Below are 11,109 nucleotides of genomic sequence, written 5' to 3'. Positions count from 1 at the left end.
GCGGCCGCGCTGGGTAGCGCCAGTAAAACAAAACTTCGCACACTCCCAAGTATACAAGCTCAAGTTCTACGAACGTGCCTCGGCCTCCCTAAGTTTGCTTCCACAGCAGCTACAATCCCCATATCGCGTGACCACCCTATATAGCAACGTGCATACATTATAGTCGACGCTCCAAAAGTGCACATTCGACGTGTCGCAAGGGTACCCTTTTACCATCTTGCTTGCCTGCAAACAACCAGGCCGCATACGTGTTTTACCCGTCGCCTGACTACTCATGGAGCATCGCTACCATCGAATTACGTTCCAGCAGCACGGCCTTCGTTGCCACTGTGGTCTCTGAATTCACCTCGAGTTTCTCCTCGAGTATGCCTTACCATTCCAGGCATCAAGAAGGCGCAAAAGCCGTCAGCAGCATTGAATCAGGGAGCATTATTGCTCTACATGAAGTCCACAGTGGCCGCTTACATGTCTACACCGATGGGTCGCTCATGCACTCTAGTTCAGCAGTTGCAGTATTTGTCCCAGCAAAATCTACAGTGATTAAATTCAGGACATCGCACTTGACATCAACGGCGGCTGTTAAACTTGCAGCTCCGCGTGCAGCAATTCAACTGATAAATCAGGAAACGCCCCAGAAGTTGTCCATCTTCGGCGATTCCAAGGTCGCCCTCCAGAGTTTGCTCTCCTCATTACGCCATGGACCGCACGAACGATTTGTCGCGGACACACCAGAAATTTTCCATTGGGCAGTTGAGAAAGGACATGAAATCGTATTTCAGTAGTTGCCAAGTCATTGTGGTATCCTTGGAAACGAACAAACAGACGCAGCAACTCGGTCTTCATATGACATTGACGATTGCGTCGCTATCCAGATGTAAATAACAGACGCAGCGAGAAAGCTTCGTGCGCTTGCTCGCGAGCTTACGTTGGCCCAATTGAACACGGCCGACTTTAAAAACTAGCGCCTTTGTTCCCTGGATCCTCATCTGAAGCTCCGCCTTCCTCATGGCTTACCACGACGGGAGGTCTATGCTTGGAGTAAGTATATCTTTTACTAATGATGTACTCCCACCTCATCGGAATGACACAAGTCCAGAATGTGAAGCTTGTGGGTACAAAGATACGATAGCGCACCTTCACAAAGAAAAGTCTCCAGCACTTCGCTCGACAAGATTGACAACCGTCCCCTTACGGAAGCCATAATTATTAGACCCTGGTCCCAGCCGATGTCGTGCCGAACTGCTTTAAAAGCGCTATAGAGTGAATTTTAAAAGAAACGAGACTGATCGAAAATTTATAGACTGTGCGAACTGATGCGCTCTCTTTTTTATGTTCTCTTAATTTCTCATCTTTTCTGCCCTTACCCCATCCACCTGCAAAGTAGCCAACCGGACTCTGGTTACCTTCTCTGCCTTTCACCTCTTGTTTTCCCTCTCCGTGGAATAAAAACTGCGACGAAAACTGTGGAACTTCTCAAATGCGACTAACAGCGTGAGACTCTTTCGGGCGGCGTAGCCGCGCCCGCAGGTGCCACGAAGGAACGATGCTCACTAGTCGGCGTTCGCTTCAAGAGTGAATGTTTATTTTACGGGAGACAGATGGCGGTGAAGTACAGATTTACAAAAAGGAAGAGAAAATAAAAAGACAAAAATGCTATCCTCCTCAGTTTGCCGCACCGACGCTTTCGCATTTCTCGGAGGTGCCGGTGATCTACACTCAGCAGGCGGCAATGGGACGGCTCGCCGAAAACACGGTGATGTGCATCAGGTTGCGGGTCGAGGCTCCCGGCCGGGACGCTGGCCCAGCGGGGCTTCATTCGTCCGTTCGCTGGCTCTCTCGCCCTCTTTGTGTGGTGCGTCGTCGGGCCTCTGACCGAGGGTGTAACAAACGGGTGGTGGTCGGTTGCAATTCTCAACACGGCCTACTTATGCCTTCGGCCTGCGTGCAGCATCGACCATTCACTGGTAGTATGTTTGAGTGCACTAATTTCGCTGCGCACAATGGTCTAGTCACGTCGTATGGTAACGCCTTTCTAGTATCTCGCGCGCTTTCTTTTCTGCCCAGAAAAATTAAACCCGCAGCAGCTATCATCACGGAAATAAATTATTTGGATATTTGTCAACGGGCTCTCCAACTTCTCCATTGAAGATTTTGAGTTTAAAGCAATTATCGTCATTATCATTTATTGACCCTTAAACGCCCCTGTTGGGGTATTACACAAGGAGGGAGCATACATAAAGGAACGCATAAGCAGTCATTTCGAATGAGGTAATAAAAAAAATATTCATCTGGATACGGGTAGAATGCAGTGACATTCAAACACAAAAAATGCAGTTACAACCAATACACTAGAAGTACAGAAAAGGTGCAAATAATAAAAATACTTCTCAATACGTTAAACATCAAGATTCAAGCTGTTTGTTAGTAAATTCCGAAACTTGGAAGGGTTACTTTCAATTACTACTTGGTCAGGTATACTATTCCATTCCTCAATATCTATCAGCAAGAAGGAGTTATTGAATCATTTAGTTGAGCCGTAAAGGCGTGCGGTAAAGCCGTAAACGTTTTTTAAAGGTTCGTTAAAAATATAATTGTTCATTAATTACATATTCTCATAGTAAAAGGTTCTCTCAGTTGCTCAAGAGGACAGTGAAAAATTCTAAGTTGGTTGCATTCTCGTAACGCACACGTAGATATGATAATGATAATTATAGATCAACACGAGTTAGCTGAAACAGCCATAATACGTGTGGTTACCCGTGTATCATTAAAATCTAGGAGGGACTTGGGAACTGCGCAAAGAACAGGACTAGACAAGACAAACACGAGCACTGCGATTGTGTTGGTCTAGTCTAGTACACACTAGACTAGTCTAGTATGTACACTTAAAAGTAGCAAAAGTTACTTGGACAGCTTTCGATAGCCAGTCTTTACCATTGCTAGCCTCTTCATGGCAGTACGAGCTGTCTATACGGCAAATGCAGGGAAACGCGCACGGGCTGAATATTTTGCGCTGTAAAGACGAGGACGAGGGGAGAAATAGAACAGCCGGCCCAGGAACGGGTGCTGTCTCTGTCTCTGTTTTTCTGCACATTAAATAATGCGTTGAACGTCTGCTAAGGGCAGTCAAATTACCATCACACTGAAGCTGTTCACACCAACTAAACTATCAAATAAACGAGTCCCTGTGGACTTTCTTCCGTTTCGGCGCCGTCCATTGTCCAGAGAGCGAGTAGTTATATTAACGAGGCGTAAATGCGCTGGGAAGGTTCGGTCCCAGCAAACTTTTTTCCATAATCGAGGTCTTCCATAATGGCCAGGCTCCTAATAATGAGACATGCCGCGTAAATACACAACCGTGACCACGTCCGCTGCCAACAACAATACGCTGACTACTACTTTCCCGCGGAAAGAAATGCCATTAAATTGTTGCAGCATCTGTTTTTGAAGCGGTCCACTGACTGCTTCGGCATGCTTCGTAGCTCTCACAACGTTTCAGGGCCGTTAAGAGAACACGACCTAGCTTTGAAGGCTGACGCTATACCGCTACAGGCAGCGTTATAGCGCAGCTGTTACTTGGTTTTTTTTTTTTTTTTTTTTGCATTCCGTAACGTGATAACGACGGCTCTCAGCAAACCGAGGAGTGCGGTTCGTGCCGCCAGTAGCTGTCGAGAGATAGAAATAAACTTTTATTTTCTGAAACGGTAATCTGAGTCAGGATCCAGTTCACCCTAGGTGCAACTCATTATTTTGTGGAGCTACACAGCGGCATTTCGCACAAAACAGTGGAGATGAACGAGAAGAAGGCGGAGCAACCAAGGTGACCGATTTTTGTTAGTCACAACAATATTAATCCGACACATACTGAAAACGGTGCCGGATATACCGGAATATACACGGAAAATATACGCGGAAGGAAACCCAATTTCTTTAGACTATATATTTTTACGGTGTCAGCACGGGGTTGCGCTCTCAGAAATAGTGTTATGGTCATGACAGCATTGTCTGCCGTGCCACGGCCAAAACGTCAGCAATTAAATACGCTTTTTTCGCAAGTGTGCTCCTTCTTTCTGAACTACGTGCGTACCGGACCCGCAGAAAATTGTTTGAAATTATATATGCATATATACATGAACAGACACAATATTATGATCTCTGAGAACAACGCCTTCGGACATCAACTTAGGCTCAAATCGAGCTTAGCTAAGAGAGCAGTGGTAAACAAACCTAAGTTGGACATGGTCAAACAAAAATTCCTCTTCAAAATAAAATGGGCTTCATTGAATAATCACTCCATCACTCTACAAGAATACATGTTTTTTTTTTGTTTCTTTGTTTTTCTTTCTTTCTGCGTCTCTCTAATAAGAGAGAAAGAGCTTGGAGCTAAAGCGACACTCGCGCTGAGTTTACTGAAAAGGATGGGTAGTCCATCTCTTTTCAAAATATTGCCCTCGCCGATCAATCCCGGCCGGGCGAAGAGGCAGCGTGCGAATAAAAAACAAACAATACCAAATGGCTATCTAGAAGCACATTGGAGATCAGACATAATTATTATAAACGTTCTACATCCATGATGGTTTAATAAGGAAAGGATACTTATTGTATCGGGGCGCTCTTTGGCCATCTCTGACCCTTGCGCCATTAAACACCGCTCATCATCATCATCGCATAGTGTATCAGATAGAGAAAAAGCATGGATTGATCGTTGTTCTTCGTACGCGCATGGTATGGTATGGTATGGAGAACTTTATTGAGTCCTGAAGGTCAACCCTGGGTTGACGCGGGCCGCTCCCACGTTGGGACTGTCAGGCCGAGCCCTTCAGCCACATCGCGGGCCTTCTGGACTGCCCGTAATTGGTCAGAGAGTGATTCACTTCGTAGCATTTGCCGCCACCATTCTTCTTCCTTGTCACAGTCTGCGAAAGCCGCGGGGCACTGCCAAAGCATATGGTCAAGAGTAATGATGCCATTGCATTTATTACAATTGGTTTGAATTTCCCTCTCCGGATAGATCTTGTTAATAAAATATGGACTTGGGTATGTCCTTGTCTGTAGCAAACGTAATGTGACCGCTTGGGCTCTGCAAAGTTTACCGTGTGGCAATGGGTATTCCCGTCTGCTTAAATAATAATGTTTCGTGATTTCGTTATATGTTAATAATCGATCCCTGTGTTCCCCATGTGAAGTGTAAGCTGCTCGGTCTTGAAGAGCACGGCTAGAAAGTCCTCGTGCTGCTTCATTTGCCACCTCATTGAGGTTTCTCCGAGTTCCGTCCACCACCCCCAGATGTGCAGGAAACCAGCGAATTTCGATCCTCTCACTGTTGACCTTGTCTAGTAACTTGGTTGCTATCCGTGTCACATATCCGTTAGTAAAGTTGCGTATGGCTGTTCTAGAGTCACTGTAAATATGTGTCCACCGATTTGCCCGGATGGCTAAGGCGCAGGCGAAAAGAAAATCTGGTTGTAGTCAGGGTTATCCCGGAAACCTCACGCTGGGCCAGGCGCTTCAAAGCATTGTCATTAAATGTGAAACAATGTTGGTCTGCGTGGCGCACCATGTGTTATAATGTAAGCCGTTACTGTGTTTATACTTCGTTTCCAGTTTCAATAAGCCTGCAGGAGCGCAAACTTCCGGCAGACATCGATTAGTGGTAGAGAAACAGTGCGACTGCTTTTCTAAGAGTTTCTGGATGGCAGTGTTAAAGAAAAAATAATTAAAACTGCCTCACATAACGGGCTTTCAGGTGCGCACTTTAGAGCATAATGAAGGCTCATCTATAGCTCAGTAAACGGATGCGTGCACGTTCAACTCATGGCCGAGTTTTAGTGGCTTCTGGTGTCTGATATTTTTTTTTCTACGCATGCTCATAAACAGAAGCCATATGGCATATTGTAAATCTTCCACTCGAACAACCCATCCCGCAGGCGTTTGAGTGGCGATATTTAGGGGCGAAGCACTTAGGGCCGAGCCTTGTCCCTCCCTCGTCGTCGTTGTCCGTAGCTCTGGTTTGCATGGAGTCCACTAAGGGCGCTGCGGTGCACAAGGGCTATATAAGCGCTCGTTCCCGACGCGCGCTCTCTTTCTCTCTGCAGCCATGGATGATAACGGTCGCTTCTGATAACGGCGCGCCCGCTATGAATGAAAAGGCGAGAGTGGCGGCTCAACTGCAAGCGGAGTCGAGGGCTCTCAAAGCTGCTGCAGCACGGCGACGCAGACAACAAGCGGACCCGGAGTCTAGGGCGCAGGAAGCTGCAGCAAAACGGCAACGCCGGCAAGCGGACACGGAGCTGAGGGCTCGCAATGCTGCAGCAGTACGGCAACGCCGGCAAGCGGACCTGGAGCTGCGGGCTCGCGAATCTCGCGCTTGAACCGTGCATCGGCGCCACCAACCTCTGGTAGAGAACGCTTCCGGCGTTGTGCCGCCGCTTCCCGCGCTCTCGCCGCCTCTGGATCCGCTTTCCGACGTCGCCGTGCTGCTGCACTGATCACAAGGCAGTATTAATGAAGGGAAAAAGAAGTCCGCGCCTAAATACCATATACGACCAATAAAACAACAGTCTACATACTGTACAGATGCGTTGTCATTCATTTGCGCGTTCGAGTGGGCAATGTACGGGGGATTCACGGTTACCCAAATGATCCCCCGGTGCTTCGCCCACTCATCATCATTCACTTTGTGGATATGCGGTGTTTTTTTTTTTGTTTTGTTTTTTGTATGAGTGATGTTGGGATGTTTATGTTATGACTGATGTTGTGCCAGAACCTCTTTCATTGGGGTTAGTAGCGTTGTAAAAATATAAAAATAAGAGATATATTAGGTGCGGTTTTTGGACTATACAATTTTTTTTCTGTGGAAGATAGCACAATTCTGATTATCGAACCGGATTTCTCAAAGAGGCGGACGTTATTTGCACAATAAAGTGAAATGCATATATTACTTATCAACAAAGGATCACTAATTGAGTTTGAAACTGATCATATTACAGCACATGTGCAAATTTAAGAATTGTAGGCGGTGAGCTTGCACGACATATTCACTGAAACGAACTCTTAGGTGCTATTGGTTTCGAGTTATGCTGCGTCAGATTTATGGTAAAAAATGCACCGTGGTTCCGCTTACCTTAACAAAACTCTGTTTTATGCACTGAAGCTCGAAAATGAATTAAACTCGAAAGCATTTCATCGAATACTTTGGGAATAAATATCATGAAACTGGTTTCGTTCGCAGAATTTGTTCCAACTGAATACACCTTGCGCAGTGGACTGTCGGTTCACATCTTCCCTCATTGACTTTTTCCTCCTATTCAGATAAATACGGATACGGTCGGACTGGACAACAGGAATGCCATTTACAACCTTTTTGCTCACATGCTAGCTCTGTTTAACCGACAAGAGTATCACAACGGAAGCGTATACCCATTTATATAAACGCATCAACAACTCCTTCAGACTCGACATGCGCATATGTAATTCCACCACTGAAAGTACGTCACAGGTGCTGTATATCACATGGGACGTCTTCAATGGCAGCATAGCCCTATACAATAATTTTGACTGCTGACTTAATTCAACCACACATGAAGCCTGCTTTTTGGTTTATTATAACAGACTCGGAAGTCGGATGCTCATGACGTTTTTCCTATATATGGTAACATTTGCACAGTGATGATATATCTCATTTCACAGAAAATACCTGCAGCAGTGGCATCAGGGCCCCAAATAAAGCTTCAATAGATACTTCCACATGTCGGTGTCGTTGAAAACACTGAAGCCGACAACCTCCTTGCTCCTGTCACGCCAAAACAATGCACGAGAGCTTATCCTAAAATTACGAGAAAGCAAGTCTGCAGCTCATGCAAGTATTCAAGCCAAGTTTCTCGATTTGATGCCGATTCTATGAAAACTTCGTGTAGCGTTGACCTCCATTTACAGTTTCCAATCTCTGCTGTAGCTGGCAATAATATGTATTCTCTGATTCATTGTCTCGGGTTGGAAGCAGTGTGTATACAGGCAGCTTTCTTGATCGTATACGTCATTCAGCTATGCCTTGTTACACGTTGGGGCAATACATATGGGACAACGCTGAACAAGTTTTAGTAAGTTGTGCTAACTTTGGGCAGCAGAAGTATGCATTGAGTTGCACAATGAATCGCCTTGATGAGCGTCCTTTTAGAAGTTCCTTGCTCTTTGAAACAACCCGTCATTACAGATGTCTGCTCTAATAGCCTTTAATAATCATTTTAACTGAAAGCTGTACTGTAATTATGTATTGACACTTAGCACATGTTGTTTGAACTAAATTACGTTAAAATATCTTTTAAACTGAATTCTTTTATGGTTTCATTGTTGATATCCTATTCATGTTAAATGCTGCATTGACTTCCATTGGCGAATTGTTTTGATGACTTATGCTGATTGTGCTGATTTCTCCTTCTCTCTCTTTATCTCTCTCTCAAACTTGCATTTTTGGTGCTTTATTGACTTGTGCCTAATCGCAGAAACAGCAGAACGTGCTCTTTTGTTGCTGTGAACTATTATTATTTTTGTTGGCAACCCACATAACGCGCCGTGGTGGCGCATTGGCTTTGGCGTTGTGCTGCTAAGCTCGAGGTCGCGGGATCAAATCCCGGCCGCGGGGGCCGCATTTCGATGGGGTAAAATACAAAAACGCCCGTCTAAAGTACATTGGGTGCACATCAAGGAACCTCAGGTGTTAAAAATTATTCCGGAGTCCCCCACTATGGTGTGCCTCATAATCATATCGTGCTTTTGGCACGTAGAACCCCACAATTTAATTTTTAATTGTTAAGCCACGTACGTTTACTAAAACTGATTTATTGCCGAAATGTTCTTATATATCACTATATGTTATCAACCTTTAATCATTTACCAATTTAATGCTTGTGGAGAAGCCGACTGCAACATAGTTGGTAACATTTTCAATCACGTACAAATAATACGAAACAAACCGACTTTAAACACCCATTTTTATTTCAGTCCAGCTGCTACGCACCTTCATCAACAACACTCAGCTTCTTCTCAGCATATTTTTTTTACGGAAAGAAGAATCATTCAAGACGTTTTTCTAGGCGTTGCAGTAGCGCTTAGTAGTAACATTTCAGTTGATTTCGCCCTGTGCCATGCGCCCATAGGAAGGCGAAAACTGCCTAAGTTTACTTTAGGCGTGTCTTTAACCAGTGATTAGTCCGTTAGTTAGAGAAGGTTTCTCATTCACTCAGTGCAAGAACTTGCATCATGACGTAAATTTCTATATGTTTGTTACCGTGCATGTGTTTCAATTGCTCAATTGAAACGCGCCCATAGGAAGGCGAAAACTGCCTAAGTTTACTTTAGGCGCGTCTGTAACCAGTGATTAGTCCCTTAGTTAGAGAAGGTTTCTCATTCACTCAGTGCAAGAACTTGCATCATGACGTAAATGTTCGTTAGCGTGCATGTGTTACAAGTGCTCAAATGTTTCTCATGGTCGCATGTAGTCGCGTTTATTGCCTGTCGCACTACTGGCAGGTTTCTGAAAACGCGCCTTCTCCGTAGCAACGGGACCAATGAACGTCTGCGCCATGCTCTTTTTCAGTTCACAGCACCAAAAGGAGCACGTAACGGCCTCTTAACGCGACAGTCTCGTTAGTAAACCGGCCATAGCTTGAATTCATTTCCTCTCCTCCTTGCGACCCTCACCACTCGCCGACATATGCTATACAAGGTGCACATTGCGCAAACCTCGACAACCGTTCGTTAACCGACGAGTGTGTGTCAGCACGTCAGCACGCCGACGGGGACTTCCGTTAGATCACCGCGGGGGTTCATGAACCTGTTCTATCTATTTTGCTGTCAGCCCTTCTACAGATAGGTTCGGGGGCACGGAGTCGTCATCAGCCCAATTAAGTGCACTGCAGCACGAATGCCCCTTCTGAAGCTCTCCACAGAGCAGGAGGCGTCAGCAAAATGAGACCTATACAACGCCTTATTTTGATGTGGCTGTTTCTTTGCATCGGTGGCCAGTTGCTATGTCGAGAGGTTCAATACTTTCTCGCGTCTCGGCAAGCTTTTATTGGACAGTTACAGATAGTAAACGTCAGGATTGGCATTTCTCTCGCTTCATGAGCTCCGAATGGATATGTCGCGTAATCACGACTATATAGAAGAGCTGACGAATGTCATTAAAGCACCAGTGTAAAGTAATATACCTCGAAGGTGGCGGCCTTCAAGGAACGCCTGTGCCATCAATATTTCGCGAGCTACATGACAGAACCACGACTTCGGTGACTCGATGACTGCTTAGGCGACGGAATCAAACAGCGATGCGAGCTACACAGAACGACAGGAATGACTACACTTATAAGAAAGCAACTCGGTCACAGCAACATTCCCAGAAACATAAAGGCGAATCTACCGGCATCTAACTCGGCCGTAACATCGTCCATATCTGCCTCACTTGGATCACATTTAGCTCAGAGATCAGATGAAGAGGCACAAGCACTCAGACATAGGCAATCATCGAGGGTCGTAGACCACAGGTCAAGTAGACTATAGTCCCTTCGTAGCGTAGGGCGCTGCGCAGGAAAAGCAGGACACTCTAATATAAGGTGCGCAAGTTACTCGCAGGACTGTCACGACGGACTGTCTACACGTCCTTTCCGGTATGAACGCTCTCACACTCCGACAGATCTAACCCTAAACTTGATTAAAGTGCTCTAGCGCGACGAGGCAATTCTCGACCACTAACGCGGCGCCGAAACGATCCATTTGCAACACGCTGATCTGGGTGCTGCTTGAGGAGGTAGCAACGAATGAACAGACAATAGTCACCAAGCGTACACAAAATTTTCGGGCAGTCACATTCGTTGTGAGCACAAATGGAAGCTCTTCGATCGGCCCCTTCGTTTCCTGCGATACCTACGCGCAGAGTCAATGATGCTACACACAACTGGGCGATCAGCGGCACTTTTCTGTAGTCTGCTAAAGGCAGCGCAGTAGTCCATAAGGATCACAACCTTCAATGTGCTTAAATTCTTTTGCACGCACTTCAGAGCAACATAAATCACTGCCAGCTGTCCAGTAGCATGCACAAAGTGTAAATTCAGAAGG

This window comes from Dermacentor silvarum, chromosome 1 (assembly GCF_013339745.2).
Source record: "Dermacentor silvarum isolate Dsil-2018 chromosome 1, BIME_Dsil_1.4, whole genome shotgun sequence".
Classification (NCBI taxonomy): domain Eukaryota; kingdom Metazoa; phylum Arthropoda; class Arachnida; order Ixodida; family Ixodidae; genus Dermacentor; species Dermacentor silvarum.
Note: the sequence above shows the minus strand (reverse complement) of the source record.